General features: G+C 39.6%; 1 protein-coding gene and 1 pseudogene across 3 annotated transcripts in view; one reads left to right on the forward strand and one right to left on the reverse strand.

Moving 5' to 3' along the window:
* Positions 1–19,195, reverse strand: part of ARFGEF1 (ARF guanine nucleotide exchange factor 1) — a 227,310-nt gene that overhangs the window by 71,049 nt on the left and 137,066 nt on the right. The window lies entirely within an intron of this gene.
* On the forward strand, positions 14,392–15,687 carry LOC143688702 (L-lactate dehydrogenase B chain-like; annotated as a pseudogene).

Consider the following 19,195-nt stretch of genomic DNA (forward strand, 5'->3'; position numbering starts at 1 on the left):
AGAAAGAAATAGAGAATCTGAATATTACTATAAATGAGCTAGACTCAACAGACATTTATAGGACATTACATCCCACAACAGCAGGATGCACCTTTTTTTCAAGTGCTCATGGATCATTCTCAAAGATAGACCATATGCGGGGTCACAAAGCAAGTCTTAACAAATTTAAAAAGACTGAAATCATACACAACACTTTCTCGGATCATAAAGGAATGAAGTTGGAAATCAATAATAGGCAGAGTGCCAGAAAATTCACAAATATGTGGAGGCTCAAAAACACACTCTTAAACAATGAGTGGGTCAAAGAAGAAATAGCAAGAGAAATTAGTAAATATCTCGAGGCGAATGAAAACGAAAACACAACATATCAAAACCTATGGGACACAGCAAAGGCAGTGCTAAGAGGGAAATTTATTGCCCTAAATGCCTATATCAGAAAAGAAGAAAAGGCAAAAATGCAGGAATTAACTGTCCACTTGGAAGAACTGGAGAAAGAACAGCAAACTAACCCCAAAGCAAACAAAAGGAAAGATATAACAAAGATTAGAGCAGAAATAAATGAAATTGAGAACATGAAAACAATAGAGAAAATCAATAAGACCAGAAGTTGGTTCTATGAGAAAATCAATAAGATTGATGGGCCCTTAGCAAGATTGACAAAAAGAAGAAGAGAGAGGATGCAAACAAATAAGATCAGAAATGGAACAGGAGACATAACTACTGACCTCACAGAAATAAAGGAGGTAATAACAGGATACTATGAACAACTTTATGCTAATAAATACAACAATTTAGATGAAATGGACGGGTTCCTGGAAAGACATGAACAACCAACTTTGACTCAAGAAGAAATAGATGACCTCTACAAACCAATCACAAGTAAAGAAATTGAATCAGTCATTCAAAAGCTTCTTAAAAAGAAAAGTCCAGGACCAGACGGCTTCACATGTGAATTCTATCAAACATTCCAGAAAGAATTAGTACCAACTCTCCTCAAACTCTTCAAAAAAATCGAAGTGGAGGGAAAGCTACCTAATTCATTCAATGAAGCCAACATCACCCTCATACCAAAACCAGGCAAAGATATTACAAAAAAAGAAAACTACAGACCAATCTCTCTAATGAATATAGATGCAAAAATCCTCAACAAAATACTAGCAAATCGAATACAGCAACACATTAAAAGAATTATACATCATGACCAAGTAGAATTCATCCCAGGTATGCAAGGATGGTTCAACATAAGAAAATCAATTAATATAATACACCAAATCAACAAATCAAAGCAGAAAAATAACATGATCATCTCAATTGATGCAGAGAAGGCATTTGACAAGATTCAACATCCTTTCCTGTTGAAAACACTTCAAAAGATAGGAATACAAGGGAACTTCCTTAAAATGATAGAGGGAATATATGAAAAACCCACAGCTAATATCATCCTCAATGGGGAAAAATTGAAAACTTTCCCCCTAAGATCAGGAACAAGACAAGGATGTCCACTATCACCACTATTATTCAACATTGTGTTGGAGGTTCTAGCCAGAGCAATTAGACAAGAAAAAGAAATACAAGGCATCAAAATTGGAAGGAAGAAGTAAAACTATCACTGTCTGCAGACGATATGATAGTATATGTCGAAAACCCGGAAAAATCCACAACAAAACTACTAGAGATAATAAATGAGTACAGCAAAGTAGCAGGTTACAAGATCAACATTCAAAAATCTGTAGCATTTCTATACACTAGCAATGAACAAGCTGAAGGGGAAATCAAGAAACAAATCCCATTTACAATTGCAACTAAAAGAATAAAATACCTAGGAATAAATTTAACTAAAGAGACCAAAAACCTATACAAAGAAAACTACAAAAAACTGTTAAAAGAAATCACAGAAGACCTAAACAGATGGAAGGGCATACCGTGTTCATGGACTGGAAGACTAAATATAATTAAGATGTCAATCCTACCTAAACTCATCTACAGATTCAATGCAATACCAATCAAAATCCCAACAACTTATGTTCTAGTTTGCTAGCTGCCGGAATGCAACACACCAGAGATGGATTGGCTTTTAATAAAAGGGGATTTATTTTGTTGGTTCTTCAGAAGAAAGGCAGCTAACTTTCCACTGAGCTCTTTTCTTACGTGGAAGGCACACGATGGTCTCTGCTGGTCTTCTCTCCAGGCCCCTGGGTTCCAACAACTTTCCCCGGGGTGACTTCTTTCTGCATCTCCAAAGGCCTGGGCTGAGCTGCAAGTGCTGAGATGAGGAATGCCAAGCTGCTTAGCAGCGCTATGTTGCAATCTCTCATTTAAGCACCAGCCAATTAAGTCAAATGCCACTCATTGCAGCAGACACGCCTCCTAGCCGACTGCAGATGTAATTGGCAACAGATGAGGTTCACGTACCGTTGGCTTATGTCCGCAGCAACAAGATTAGGTATGCTCACCTGGCCAAGTTGACAACTGAATCTAACTAACACATGTCCACCCCTTGTCAACTTGGCAACTTCAAGCATCACCTTAAACAGATGCAAAAATTTATGTTCTTGCTGTGGACCTGTGAATCTCAAAACAAGTTGTCTAGTGCCAAGATGCAAAGGAGGATATTCACAGGATATAGATTGTCATTTCCATAGGGAGAAATTGGAAGGAAAACCTGCAGGCAAACACCATTGGATTTCAAAGTCTGAAAGCCATTTATCCTTTGGCTGTAGAAAGTGGCAGTCCCACCCCTTTCAAGGGCCTATGCAGTGGCCTGCCTCTTTCCAAATCAACCTCGGGGAACACTGAGGAGACCACCTCTAGGCTCCACTCTCTCCAGGCATCAGGGCCACCCCTGGGCTCTCTGCCATTTCTGGGGCACACGCTCAACCCCTCCACATGGTGTCAGCCAGGCTCTCCCAGTCCCCCAAGGAGCATGCTATGCCTTTTCCAAGGCCCACGGCTGCACAACTATTCCACTGCAATGAGAGGGGAGACTCATCCTCACCTTTCAGGGTAAACTCACCCTCTCCATGCATACAGGTGGGTCCACTCTCCTGGCCGAGGTTTCTTGGCTTAAGACCCGAACTTCCATGGTTCTCACTCTGCAAACTCTAATCTCTCCCTTTTGTGTCCTCCTTTGTCAAGATTGGCAGTAGTTCCATTTACATCAACAGTCTCTTCAAACCCTCCAGGACTTCTCCATCATTCTCTTCACGGTTCCTCCAAAATCTTCCCTTTAGCCATCCAAAAATTGTTACAACATATCTGGTATTTGCAAACCGCAGCAGCACCCCACTCTCCGGTACCAACTCTGTTTTAGTTTGCTAGCTGCCGGAATGCAACACACCAGAGACGGACTGGCTTTTAATAAAAGGGGATTTATTTTGTTGGTTCTTCAGAGGAAAGGCAGCTCACTTTCCACTGAGGTTCTTTCTTATGTGGAAGGCACAAGATGGTCTCTGCTGGTCTTCTCTCCAGGCCCCTGGGTTCCAACAACTTTCCCTGGGGTGACTTCTTTCTGCATCTCCAAAGGCCTGGGCTGAGCTGCAAGTGCTGAGATGAGGAATGCCGAGCTGCTTGGCTGTGCTACATTGCGTTCTCTCATTTAAGCACCAGCCAATTATGTGAAAACATCACTCATTGCAGCAGACACGCCTCCTAGCCGACTGCAGATGTAATTAGCAACAGATGAGATTCACCTACCATTGGCTCATGTCCACAGCAACAGAACTAGGTGCCTTCACCTGGCCAAGTTGACAACTAATCTAACTACCACATGTCCACCCCTTCCAAGCAAAATGAAAAACCAGGTGCACTGCTCGAAGTTCTGCCCACTGGGAGGATTTCCCCTCACCATTGTCCTTCAAGGACACCCCAGAAAGGGGTTGTAATGCTGCAGCTGTCCACTTTCGGGTGGTACCCGCATATCGTGCTGAACCATCTGTAAACCAGGCCCGAGTTTTCTCTTCCTCAGTCAATTCACTGTAAGGAACTCCCCAACAGGCCATAGCTCTGGTCTGGGAAAGAGAAGGTAATGTGGCAGCAGGAGTGGAAACCATGGGCATTTGTGCCACTTCTTCATGTAACTTACTTGTGCCTTCAGGACCTGCTCTGGCTCTATCTCGTATATACCATTTCCACTTTACAATAGAGTGCTGCTGTGCACACCCAACTTTATGGCTTGGTGGGTCAGACAACACCCAACTCATGATAGGCAACTCAGGTCTCATGGTAACTTAGTGGTCCATGGTTAAGCGTTCAGTCTCTACTAAGGCCCAGTAGCAGGCCAAAAGCTGTTTCTCAAAAGGAGAGTAGGTATCTGTAGCAGATGGTAAGGCTTTGCTCCAAAATCCTAAGGGTCTGTGTTGTGATTCTCCTATAGGGGCCTGCCAAAGGCTCCAGACAGCATCTCTATTTGCCACTGACACTTCCAGCACCATTGGATCTGCTGGATCATATGGCCCAAGTGGCAGAGCAGCTTGCACAGCAGCTTGGACCTGTCGCAGAGCCTCCTCTTGTTCAGGTACCTACTCAAAATTAGCAGCTTTTCTGGTCACTCGATAAATGGGCCAGAGTAGCACACCCAAATGAGGAATATGTTGTCGCCAAAATCCAAAAAGACCAACTAAGCGTTGTGCCTCTCTTTTGGTTGTGGGAGGGGCCAGATGCAGCAATTTATCCTTCACCTTAGAAGGGATATCTCGACATGCCCCACACCACTGGACACCTAGAAATTTTACTGAGGTGGAAGGCCCCTGTATTTTTGTTGGATTTATCTCCCATCCTCTGACACGCAAATGCCTTACCAGTAAATCTAGAGTAGTTGCTACTTCTTGCTCACTAGGTCCAATCAACATGATATCATCAATATAATGGACCAGTGTGATGTCTTGTGGGAGGGAGAAACGATCAAGGTCTCTGCAAACAAGATTATGACATAGGGCTGGAGAGTTGATATACCCCTGAGGTAGGACAGTAAAAGTATATTGCTGACCTTGCCAGCTGAAAGCAAACTGTTTCTGGTGGTCCTTACTAATAGCTATTGAGAAAAAAGAATTTGCCAGATCAATAGCTGCATACCAAGTACCAGGGGATGTATTGATTTTCTCAAGCAATGATACTACATCTGGAACAGTAGCTGCAATTGGAGATACAACCTGGTTGAGTTTACGATAATCCACTGTCATTCTCGAAGACCCATCTGTTTTCTGCACAGGCCAAATAGGAGAGTTGAATGGGGATGTGGTGGGAATCACCACCCCTGCATCTTTCAAGTCCTTAAGAGTGGCAGTAATCTCTGCAATCCCTCCAGGAATACGGTATTGCTTTTGATTTACTATTTTGCTTGGTAGGGGCAGTTCTAGTGGCTTCCACTTGGCCTTTCCCACCATAATAGCCCTCACTGCACGAGTTAGAGAACCAACGTGGGGATTCTGCCAGTTGCTCAGTATGTCTATGCCAATTATACATTCCGGAACTGGGGAAATAACTACAGGATGGGTCCGGGGGCCCACTGGACCCACTGTGAGACGGACCTGAGCTAAAACTCCATTGATCACCTGGCCTCCATAAGCCCCCACTCTGACTGGTGGTCCAGAGTGACGTTTTGGGTCCCCTGGAATTAATGTCACTTCTGAACCAGTGTCTAATAATCCCCGAAATATCTGATCATTTCCTTTTCCCCAATGCACAGTTACCCTGGTAAAAGGCCGTCGGTCTCCTTGGGGAAGACTTAGAGGAAGGTTAACAGTATAAATTTGTGGCAGTGTAACAGGTTTCTCCCCCATAGGGAACTGGCCTCCCCTTCATTCAAGGGGCTCAGGGTCTGTAAACTGTTTCAAGTCTGGAAATTGATTAAGGGGCCGTGACTCTGTGTTTTTGTAATTCAGGTTAGACTTCTGTTTCCTTGACCAAGAACTCTTTTGTTTATAAGCTCCAACAAGAATTTAGTAGACTGCCCTTCTATTGTATTTCTAGGCACCCCATGATTTACTAGCCAACGCCACAAATCTCTGCGTGTCATATAATTTTGATGCCTCCTTTGAGTTTGTTGTCTATTATAATACCCACGTCTACCCTGTCTTTGGTGATTAAGTGCTGCCACCTGGCTTCTGCCAACTCGGGATCCTGTCATCCCCATTGTGTTTAAGGATTCCAGCTCAGTGACAGCAGTTCCTACAGTAATATCTGACCTACAGAGAAGTGCAACCACAGAGCTCTTGAGGGATGATGGTGCTAGTCTCACAAACTTATTTCTCACTGCTCTGGTAAAAGGTGCATCCTCCGGACATTCCTGGGGTGTAAGAGCAGGCTTTGCATGATAAATCCACTTTAACATCCCAATCTCTCTAAGCCTCTGGATCCACTCATCTACATTATACCAGGGCAGTTCTGGCATTTCAACCTCAGGTAATGTTGGCCACCTTTTGATCCATGTTTCAACCAACCACCCAAACAAGCTGTTAACACCTTTTCTAACTGCTCTAGCTATAACATTGAATGCAGAATCTCTGCTTAGTGGGCCCATATCAATAAATTCAGCCTGATCCAGCCTTATATTCCTCCCACCATTATCCCACACTCTTAAAATCCATTGCCACACATATTCCCCTGATTTCTATCTATATGAATTGGAAAACTCACACAGTTCATTTGGAGTGTAACGTACCTCCTCATGTGTGATACTTTGTACCTCACCTTTAGGGGCCTGTTGGGACTTTAGTCTAGTTATAGGTCTAGAAGAAATGAGGGGTGGTAGGGGTGGGTCATGAAAAGAATTAGAAATATCTTCCAAGCCATTTGCTTCAGGGCTTTCATTTGCAGTTTCATCTGGTGAAACAGGATTAATAACTCTAGGGCTAATCCCTTCAGGAGGAGGTTGGGTGACCAATTCCTCAAGGCAGGCTGGAGGTGGGGCGGCTATGTCCTCAGGGCAGACTATTACAGGGTTATCTAAAGAAGGCTCAGCATGGTCTAGGGTTTCAACCTCACCCTCAACATCATTATCAATCCATATGTCCCCATCCCATTTTTCCGGGTCCCACTCCTTTCCAATCAATGCCCTCACTTTAACGGTAGACACCATGCAAGACTGAGATTTCAGTTTACGTTGTAAAGTTGCTACTCTAACAATAAGATTCTGAGTCTGATTTTCAGAGATCTCAAGTCTACGGCTACAGGAAATAAAATTTTCCTTCAGGATACTCATAGAAACCTCTACATCTTTCAGATGGCACTTAAGCTTCTTGTTTGAAGCCTTAAGCCCATCCCTTTCACCCTTTAATGTAGACAGTGTATCTAACAACAACCAACCAACATCTCTATAACTCTTATTTCTATATAACTCTGTAAAGGTGTCAAAAACATTATCCCCCAGAGTCTGGCTTCGTACAAGCGAAGCATTAGGAGAATCGAATAATGATATTTTGACTATCTCCTTTGCCAACTCAGTCCATGGATTGGGAGTGTCATTCTGATTATGGGAATCAGAGTCCTTAGTGTTTCTGAACCCAGTCAGAGTAGAAAACCATTCATAAAAACCCATTTTTAAGATTCTGTTCCTTAAGAACCACTCCTGGTACCAAGATGTATTAGTTAGGGTTCTCTAGAGAAACAGAATCAACAGGGAACACTTGCAAATATAAAATTTATGAAAGTGTCTCACGTGACCGTAGGAACGCAGAGTCCAAAATCCACAGGGCAGGCTGCGAAGCCGATGACTCCAATGGATGGCCTGGATGAACTCCACAGGAGAGGCTCACCAGCCAAAGCAGGAATGAAACCTGTCTCCTATGAGTCCTCCTTAAAAGGCTTCCCATGATTGCATTTAGCATCACTAATTGCAGAAGACACTCCCCTTTGGCTGATTACAAAAGTAATCAGCTGTGGATGTAGCTGAGGTGATCATGACCTAATCCTATGAAATGTCCTCATTGCAACAGACAGGCCAGTGCTTGCCCAATCAGATGAACAGGTACCACAACTTGGCCAAGTTGATACCTGTCCCTAACCATGACAACTTATTTTTCAGAAATAGAAAAACCAATAAGCAAATTTATCTGGAAGGGCAGGGTGACCCGAATTGCTAAAAACATCTTGAGGAAAAGAAACGAAGCTGGTGGTCTCACGCTGCCTGATTTTAAGACATATTATGAAGCCACAGTGGTCAAAACAGCATGGTATTGGCATAAAGATCGATATATCGACCAATGGAATTGAATAGAGTGCTCAGATATAGACCCTCTCATCTATGGACATTTGATCTTTGATAAGGCAGTCAAGCCAACTCACCTGGGACAGAACAGTCTCTTCAATAAATGGTGCCTAGAGAACTGGATATCCATACGCAAAAGAATGAAAGAAGACCCGTATCTCACACCCTATACAAAAGTTAACTCAAAATGGATCAAAGATCTAAACATTAGGTCTAAGACCATAAAACAGTTAGAGGAAAATGTAGGGAGATATCTTATGAAACTTACAATTGGAGGCGGTTTTATGGACCTTAAACCTAAAGCAAGAGCACTGAAGAAGGAAAGAAAGAAATGGGAGCTGCTCAAAATTAAACACTTTTGTGCATCAAAGAACTTCATCAAGAAAGTAGAAACACAGCCTACACAATGGGAGACAATATTTGGAAATGACATATCAGATAAAGGTCTAGTATCCAGAATTTAGAAAGAGATTGTTCAACTCAACAACAAAAAGACAGCCAACCCAATTACAAAATGGGAAAAAGACTTGAACAGACACCTCTCAGAAGAGGAAATACAAATGGCCAAAAGGCACATGAAGAGATGCTCAATGTCCCTGGCCATTAGAGAAATGCAAATCAAAACCACAATGAGATATCATCTCACACCCACCAGAATGGCCATTATCAACAAAACAGAAAATGACAAGTGCTGGAGAGGATGCGGAGAAAGAGGCACACTTATCCACTGTTGGTGGGAAAGTCAAATGGTGCAACCACTGTGGAAGGCAGTTTGGCAGTTCCTCAAAAAGCTGAATATAGAATTGCCATACGACCCAGCAATACCATTGCTAGGTATCTACTCAAAGGACTTAAGGGCAAAAACACAAACGGACATTTGCACACCAATGTTTATAGCAGCATTATTTACAATTGCAAAGAGGTGGAAACAGCCAAAATGTCCATCAACAGACGAGTGGCTAAACAAACTGTGGTATACATACGATGGAATATTATGCAGCTTTAAGACAGAATAAACTTATGAAGCATGTAATAGCATGGATGGACCTAGAGAACATTATGCTGAGTGAGTCTAGCCAAAAAACTAAAGGACAAATACTGTATGGTCCCACTGATGTGAACTGACATTTGAGAATAAACTTGGAATATGTCATTGGTAACAGAGACCATCAGGAGTTAGAAATAGGGTAAGATAATGGGTAATTGGAGCTGAAGGGATACAGACTGTGCAACAGGACTGGATACAAAAACTCAAAAATGGACAGCACAGTAATACCTAATTGTAAAGTAATCATGTTAAAACACTGAATGAAGCTGCATCTGAGCTATAGGCTTTTTTTTTTTTCTCTCTGTTTGTCTTTTTTTTTCTTTTTCCTTTTTTTTTACTATTATTATTATTTTTATTTTTTTCTCTATATTAACATTCTATATCTTTTTCTGTTGTGTTGCTAGTTCCTCTAAATCAATGCAAATGTACTAAGAAACGATGATCATGCATCTATGTGATGATGTTAAGAATTACTGATTGCATATGTAGAATGGAATGATTTCTAAATGTTGTGTTAATTTCTTTTTTTTCTTTAATTAATAAAAAAAAAAAAAAGAAATGAGGGAACTGGATAATGAAATTTTTATGCCCAAATATTTAAAAAGATGTAATAAGTCTCTAAAAAGGGGTCATGACAATTATTTGATAATAAAGGTACCCCCAAAATTCAAATCTTAGTTTGAAATAGCATGAATATTTTGTTAATAATTTAAAATCTGAATTTATAGAACTGGGGATGAAATAACAATAGATGAAGTTTATTTACAACTATATAATTTATCTGATTCATCATGGCAACTGAATGATATCAGGTGATTTGGGCAAAGTATCCTTAGAATGTTTTTATCTTGTTTAAAAGCACGACCTTGACAGGACTGTCCTGTGTAGTTTGATTAAAGCTATGGAGTAAGAATTTGAAATAAGTTAGTTTCCCTGTCATCAACTGTGGGTATAGCATGGCCAAAATATTCACACTTCATAAATTCAGAAACTCAGATGGACAATAACCCAAAAGGCTTAAGATATCTCTGAAGAGATATTTGTCTAACTAAATATATGCCAATCACCTTTCAAAAAGGACTTAAGACAAATCTTAAGATAAGATTCCTATAAACTTACAGGAAAGCACATGAAACAATCAAGTAAGTCATCAGAAGCTAGCAAAATTAACTATAAAGAAATCAGAATGTTCAGAGGATATAATCAGGACACATAAATACATTTAGTTCAATTATTATCCACTGCAGAGATCTTTCTGCAATGCCAGAAAGGGTGGGACGAATGTTTTTCACACAAAAATTTCTAAGTATTACTAAAGTTTTAAAATGTAATTTATTATATTCAAGGAAATAAAACTATCATATTATAACTGTAAAAGCTTATCTTGTTACAGCACTAAAAAGTGCATAAAAGAAAAAGTAAATTTGCTTAAAGTTCTAATGAACACTGAAAACAAAAAAGCAAAGAAAAAATCTGACCTGTTACACAAAAAACAAAAGCCCACACAAGTGCGATCAGTCAGATGCTTAAAAAAAAAGAGACTACTACACCTGAAAATTTTGAGTATGGGATAATATTTCAGCATCATGCAATCAGAGACAGAGAAAAGTCTTGACAGAAAATCAGAAGGAGCAATAAAGTACGCGTGTGAGTCTGAGTTGGGAGGTATGGATTGGGGGCTCCCAGGAAGTGGGAGGTAGTGATTTCTTTCCCTTCAAGTACCCAAAATAAAAGCATACTGCTCAAACAGAAAACATTCCTGCCACAGTGGGGTTCTGCAAGTAGTGAACATAATCCTGCTTTTCTGCTCCTGACAACTTTTATGGAACACTATACTCATGGACTTTTATTCTCATGTTCTCAAATGAAGCTGGTGCCTAGTTTTAGAACTTAAATCACTTAAAGCCAGTTGTTATTACTGATGAAGATTAATGTACATAAAAAAGTTAAACATTCAAATTATACCTCAAATTCAAAAAAATTCATCAGCTCACACTGTATGTAAAGGATAGCCTACTTATAAATATTTTAGACGAAAAGGGAGCATAAAGCACTCACTTGTTAAAATTTACCTAAATTGTAACTTTGAAATAACTAAGAATGAGAAAAATCAGTTTTAAGGAATTTCTTTAAAGTACCAGTGTTCTTTTTTAAGATTACGGGTTCAGTTTCTATCAGGTTACTTAGCTTCACAGAAATTCACAAGCTGTTCTATAGCTGCAAGATGCATATCGGCACATGACCCCAGCCAACAATCTGGTAGGAAACAGTATGACAACAACCAGTTACCATTCCTAAACTAGTACTCCAAGTACATGTTCTACAATACAGGAGAGATGTGAAAAACATTATCAGTTCTCAGGATAATGGTTCTTAATTGGTATATGTTCAGAAACTTTTAATCCAGAACCAGGTATTTCTAAAAAAGATATAAAAAGGAACTTTTTAAAAATTTATTTATTTATGAAACATAACCACATACAAACACAAACATTCTTACCATATGATCATTCCATTCTTGCTATATAATCAATAACTAACAATATCATCACATAGTTGTATATTCATCATCATGATCATTTCTTAGAACATTTGCATCAATTCAGAAAAAGAAATAAAAAGACAACAGAAAAAAATTCATACATACCATACCCCTTACCCTTCCCTTTTACTGATCACTAGCATTTCAATCTACTCAATTTATTTAACATTTGTTTCCGCTATTATTTATTTTTAATCCATATGTTTTACTTATCTGTTGATAAGGTAGATAAAAGAGGCATCAGACACAAGGCTTTCAAAATCACAGTCATATTGCGAAAGCTGTCTCATTATACAATCATCTTCAAGAAACATGGCTACTGGACCACAGCTTTACATTTTCAGGCAGTTCCCTCAGCCTCTCCATTACGCCTTAACTAAACAGGTGATATCTATTTAATGTGTAAGACTAAGCTCCAGGATATCCACTTGACTCTGTTTGGAATCTCTCAGCCATTGACACTTTATTTTGTTTCATTTTGCTCTTCCCCTTTTTGGTCAAGAAGGTTTTCTTAATTCCTCGATACTAAGTTCCAGATCATTCTAGGATTTCTGTCCCACGTTATCAGGAAGGTCCCATGTAGAAAGGGGGGAGAGCAGTGAGTTTGCTAGTCGTGTTGGCTGAGAGAGAGAAGCCACCTCTAAGTGACAGAAGAGGTTCTCCTGGGGGTGACTCTTAGGCCTAATTAAAAGGAACTTTTAATATTATTTCAAAATAACAAGTATGAACATAGGTATAGGAAAATACACAGATTCAAGTATTATAAATTACCAGTTTAAAGAAACAAACAGCTTTTAAAAATATAACCCAAAACAAAGGTATGTGAAGTCCAGGTTAAATATACTTTAGGTTCAGATTGAAAAATCAGACTCAAACTCTGCTAAAAAGATACGTAAATAAATCATTGTCTGTGAGTGCCTTATAGAACCATGAAAATAAGAAAGTAAGGGAGTGACATCATCAATATGGCAATGTAAACAGCTACTGAAAACCTCTCCCCAGAGATTCAGTGAAAAAAAAAAGGGACAACTGTCACTTATTCAGAACTTTGAAGGAAGGTAAAGACTGGAGAAGGATCCTATAAATGCTGAATCGAAGAAAGAGAAAAATATCAAGTAGGAAACTTTCATCACAGACAGACTGGTCCTCTCCCCTCCCTACCCCACCCTAGGCAGCTTCGTAAGTACAGAGAGGCAGCAACTGGGATCCCTCCCACCTGGAACAGAAATTACAAAATCTCTCACATTAGTGAAATAAATCTCCACCTATATCCAGACACAGAGGCCCAAGCCCACAGGGACTTGTGGCAGGACTTCAGCCACAGGGGAGGGCAAAATACAAAAGGGCAGCAGGCGGAATTTCCAAAATGGAGAAATAAGGAGGGAAAAGCAAAAATACTTTCCCAAAGCATCAAGTAGCCAAGCAAAAACTGCCTAAATCAACTCTCTGGGACCCCAGAGGGCAGGGGAGGACATTTCAAGACCCAGGTTAGTTAGAGACAAGGAGTCTGAGAAAACGTAGAGACTGTTATGTTCTGGTGCCCAGCCCCCACCTGTGAGGGAAACTCCAGTGGGCAGCCCAATTCTTGACTGAAGGATGGCTACAGACTACAGTGGCTGGGGGAGACCCCCACCACAAGTACAGGAGGGGCAGAGTCCCAAACTAAGCCAGTTTCAGGCCAGCAAGTGAGAAAACAGGAACCCAGTAATTTCAGCTGCACCTGGTCAGACACTGTAGAGCTCCAGGAGGTAAACAGCTTCTGAGGATGATTACGTCACCAAAGAGCACCATCTACTAGGCAAGCCAGAAAGTACAAGGAAAAATCACAGGGCTTTTTAGCCTCTCCAGACCCTGTCCCAGGCCCACCCAAGCTGCTTTATACCCTACACAGGTACCCAGCCATGTCTGAGCTGAGAAATACCAACTACCCAACTCCCAAAGCAGTGCCCTCATACAAACCCAGGCAACAAATAAATCCTAGACAAGAGAGAAACTGTCCTTCAGAATAGATCCATCAAGATAAACAGATGATCAGATGTCAGCAAAAAACCACAGAGTATAATAAAACAAGAAGAAATGACGCAAAGGAACAAATCAAATGATTGGAGGAAACACTAAATCTGGAAAAATGAATCAAAGATACGCAACAAATCTCCGGAATCAATTCAAAGAAAATGTGCACAGAGAGATAAAGAACACTAAGAAGATACATAGAAGATCATAAAGAAGAATCTGAAAGAATACATAAAAAAAAATCAGACATTAAAGAAATAAAATATAAAGTAGACAAAATTAAAAATACAGTGAAGACACAGAACAGCAGATTTGGAAATGCAGAAGAAAGAATCAGCAAGCTAGAAGACAGATCAACCAAATTTGGACTAAAGAACACAAGGAGAATAAAATGGAAAAATTTGAGAGCAGTCTCAGGGAACTGACTGACAACACGAAACACACAAACATACACCTCATGTGTATCCCAGAAGGGAAAAGGGCCAGGAAGAATTTATCCTTTTTGCTTAGTCTTCACCACCACTGACTGTGTCTTCACCACCTGATTTGTAGAGCTGTCCTGAGAGCCCTCTCCTCCTGTGCACAATGCTCATGCTTAAGGAAAAACTGATTGCACCAGTTGCAGAAGAGGAAACATTCCTAAACAATAAGATCACTGTAGTGGGTGTTGGACAAGTAGATATGGCATGTGCCATCAGCATTCTTGCAAAGTCCCTGGCTGATGAACTTGCCTTTGTGAATGTTTTGGAAGATAAACTCAAAGGAGAAATGATCTGCAGCAATGGTAGATTGTTTCTTCAGACACGTAAAATTGTGGCAGATAAAGATTACTCTGTAACTGCGTATTCTAAGATCGTGGTGGTAACTGAGGAGTCAGTCAGTAAAAGCAGGAGAACTGCTTCAAACTGGTTCAGAGGAATCTTTTCTTTTTTTTTTTTTTTTTTTTCAAATGGGCAGGCACCGGGAATCGAACCTGGGTACTCTGACATGGCAGGCAAGCATTCTTGCCTGCTGAGCCACCGTACCCTGCCCAGGTTCAGTGGAATCTCAATGTCTTCAAATTCATTGTTCCTCAGATAGTCAATTACAGTCCCAATTGCATCACAATTGTGGCTTCCAACCCAGTGAAAATTCTAATATACGATACCTGGAAACTAAAGATTACTTGAGCACCGTGTGATTGGAAGTGGGTATAATCTGGATTCTGCTAGATTTCATTATATTATAACTGAAAAACTTGGCATTCCTCCTTACAGCTGTGATGGATGGATTCTGGGAGAACACAGAGACTCAAGGGTGGCTGTGTGGAGTGGAGTGAAGGTGGCAACAGTTTCTCTCCAGGACTGAATCCAGAAATGGGAATAGATAATGGCAGTGAAAATTGGACGGAAGTGCATAAAATGGCTGTTGAAAGTGCTTATGAAGTTATCAAGCTAAAAGGATATATCAACTGGGCTACTGGATTAAGTGTGGCTGATCTGACTGAATGCATGTTCAAAAATCTATCCAGGATTAATCCAGTGTCAACAATGATGAAGGGAATATATGGCACTGAAGACAAAATCTTCTTAAGCCTTCCATGTATCTTGAATGCTTGTGGATTAACCAGTGTTATCACCCAGGAGCCGAAGTTGTTCAACTCAAGAAGACTGCAGATATGTTCTGGGACATCCATAAAGCCCTAAAGGACATTTGAGCTCTATGCTGAAGAAATTAAAAAACTGCAATGTGATTAACCTTGAGCCATTAGCTATCATCCATGTACATGGAACACAGCTTGCTTTTCTCTTCCTAAATATGTGAATTTGGACCCACAGAATTATAGCAAATGCTTGGTTTAATGCTTGCAATGGGAGCCCTTGAACAAATAAACTATGTAGTGTGAAAAAAAAAATTATCCTTTGGTTTTTGTCAGATCTATTTTTTATCTCCTTTCTATAATTTAAGCTACCCTTACTAATATTTTTCAATTTGTGCCCTCACCCTCTCTCTTCTGTTTTTTTTAGCTGACAGAACTCCCTTTAAGGGAGAAACTAAATAAGAAACTCATATTTCTTTAATTTATTTTACCCCTTATCCCCCCTATTATTTATTTCCTATTCTTTATTATTATTATTTTTTTTACTCATTTGTCCATATCCTGGATAAAAGGAGCATCAGATACAAGGTTTTCACAATCACACAGTCATTGTAAAAGTTATCTGTTTATAAAATTGTTTTCAAGAATCAAGGCTACTGGAACACAGCTCCACATTTGCAGGTGCTTCCTGGACCATATCATCCTTTACCGTGTATTCTGCTCTACCTTAGTCCTATCCAGATCAACTCCCTTCATACCTCTACTTGAAATGTGATAACTTTTTCAACTTTTTAAACAATTCTTGTATGGGGTAGTGCTGACTTTGATAGCTTCAGAGCTCTAACTCTGAGTTTCAGGTGCCACATAAATACCCAAAGTTTCTGGGAACAACCAGGTTATATACAAACAACTCAGTATCTGAGAAAAAGAACTCCTGACTATATGTGACTGCTGTAAGAGTTTATAATCTAGGATACTTTACAACAGGCCCCAGCCTGATAACCCATGCTCTTGACTTTAGTTCACTGAGCTTCTGTATATTATTATAGTTACTTCATATGATTGAGGCATGATAATATTTGTCTTTTATTACTGACATTTCATTCAACATACAGTCCGTAAGGTTCATTAATACCTAGTTGCATGCCTCACAATTTTAAACCTTCTTGCAGCCACTCAATGGTACACTGTATATATACACCATGGTTCCCCCTTGCATTGTACCTTTGTCTGTGAAACTCTTAATTGCTCCCTCACTTATTTTTTTGAAGGGAGAATTTTTCTTTGGTTGAGGGGTTGGGATGGGGGGCGGGGAGTTGCCCGGGCCAGGAATTGAACCCAGGTCTCCTGCATGCCAAGTGAGAATTCTACCACTGAACTACCCTTGCAACCCCCTCTCTCTCACTTTTGAAGGACAGCTTTGCTATATAAAGAATTCTTCCCTGGCACCTTTTCTTTTTTAGAATCTTAAATATATAATACCTCTACCTTCTTATCTTCATGCTGCCTACTGGGTAGTAAGCACTAAATTTGAAGAAATAATGGCTGAAAAATTTCCCAACTTTTATAAATGACATTGTGGTAGTTAGATTCAGTTGTCAACTTGGCCAGGTGAAGGCACCTGGTTCTGTTGCTGTGGACATGAGCCAATGGTACGTGAACCTCATCTGTTGCTGATTACATCTGCAGTCAGCTAGGAGGCATGCCTGCTCCAACAAATGATATTTGACTTAACTGGCTGGTGCTTAAATGAGAGAGTGCAAAGTAGCACAGCCCAAGCAACTCAGCATACCTCATTTCAGCACTTCAGCTCAGCCCAGGCCTTTGGAGATACAGAAAGAAATAACACCAGGGAAAGTTATTGGAACCCCGAGGCCTGAAGAGAAGGCCAGCAGAGATCACCCTGTGCTTTCCCACGTAAGAAAGAACTTCAGTTTAAAGTTATCTGCCTTTCCTCTGAAGAACTAATGAAATAAATCCCCTTTTATTAAAAGCCAATCTGTCTCTGGTGTGTTGCATTCCAGCAGCTAGCAAACTAGAACAGACATATATAAGCAAATCCAAGAAGACGAACACACTCCAAACAGAATAGATCCAAACAGACTCACTCCATGACACACTGTAATCAGACTGTCAAATGCCAAAGAGAAGGGGAAAATTCTGAAAGCAGCAAGACAAAAGTGATTCACCATATATATGGGAAGCCAATTAAGACTAAGTGTTGATTTTCCATCAGACATCCTGGAGGTGAGAAAGCAATGGTGCACTATATTTAAGATATTGAAAGAGAAAAATTGCAAACCAAGAAGTCTCTATACAGTAAAGCTGTCCTTGAGAAATGAGGGAAGGTTTAAAATATTCAGAGATAAAACAAAGCTGAAAGAGACTGCTACTAAGGGACGGACCATACGAAAACTACTATGGGGGTGCTTTTCGCTGAAAAGAAAAGACAAGAGGGAGAGGTATGGAGAAAGGAACAGAATCAAAGAGTATTAGTGATGATAACTTAAAGGGTGAAAAGAGAGAGAGGAGAAAGATCAAAGGCAATGGTGGTTATACGGAGAAGGCAGGATTTAACAAATGAATATGATTGCTGAATCATTATATTGATTTAATTATATTTTAGATCAGCTAGAAGTAAAAATCTAAAATTGTGGAACTATAACCCATTCCAAACTCTGAAATCTGTTCTACAATTAATTGTTGCGATGTGCTCTGAATTTTATAGCTTTGTATATATGTTATTTTTCACAAAAAAGAAAAAAAATCAACTGTGAGGATAAATGCACAGTTATATGATGATATTGTGAAGCACTGATTGTATACTTTGGATGACTACATGGTATGTGAATATATAGTATATATCAATAAAAAAATAATTTAAAAAAATCAAAGGAGAAGGTGGAGTTATGAAAGAGAAGATACAATTTAACAAATGAGCATGACTCCTGAATCATCACACTGATATTTCTTTTAGGCTCTAGTCTTGGAGGAGCCAAAGGAAAAATCTAAAATTGCAGAACTCATACCAAATGCTGAAATCTGTTCTCTAACAAATTGTTGTGGTATGCTTTGAAATTTATCGCTTTTCTGTATATATGCTATTTTTCACAATAAAAAGTAAAATAAAATAGAGCTGACAAATAGAAAACAAATGAAAGACGGTTGAATTAAGAATTGCCTTTACAGTAATAACTCTGAATGTTAATGGGTTATATTCCCCAATCAAAGACACAGATTGGTGGAATAGATTAAAAAATATGATCCATCTATTGGCTGTTTACAAGAGACTCATTTTAGACACAAGATAGAAATAGGCTGAAAGTGAAAGGATGAAAAAAGATATTCCACTTAAGTAATAACAACAACAAAAAAAGCTGGGATAGTTAAACTAATTACAGACAAAGACTTGAAATGCAAAAATATTATGAGACAAAGGACACCATATATTCATAAAAGGAGCAATTGACCGAGAAGAAATAACAATCATAAATATCTGTGCTCCTAATCAAGATTTACCTCATGTACCCAAAGCACATGAGGTAAACACTGACAAAACTGAAGCCAGTAATAGATTACTCTAGTATAATAGTGGGAGATTTTGACATAACACTGTCTCTAACATTTAAACAGAGGATTGATAAAGAGAGAACTTAAATAATATGATAAATGAACTGGATGTAACAGACATACACAGAACAACATTGCACCCCAAAATACCAGGATATTCTTCTCAAGTCCTCATGGAACATTCTCCAGGACAGACCATTTGCTGGGGCACAATCCAGGCCTTAATAAATTTAAATTAAT

The sequence above is a fragment of the Tamandua tetradactyla genome, chromosome 6, assembly GCF_023851605.1.
Source record: "Tamandua tetradactyla isolate mTamTet1 chromosome 6, mTamTet1.pri, whole genome shotgun sequence".
Lineage (NCBI taxonomy): Eukaryota > Metazoa > Chordata > Mammalia > Pilosa > Myrmecophagidae > Tamandua > Tamandua tetradactyla.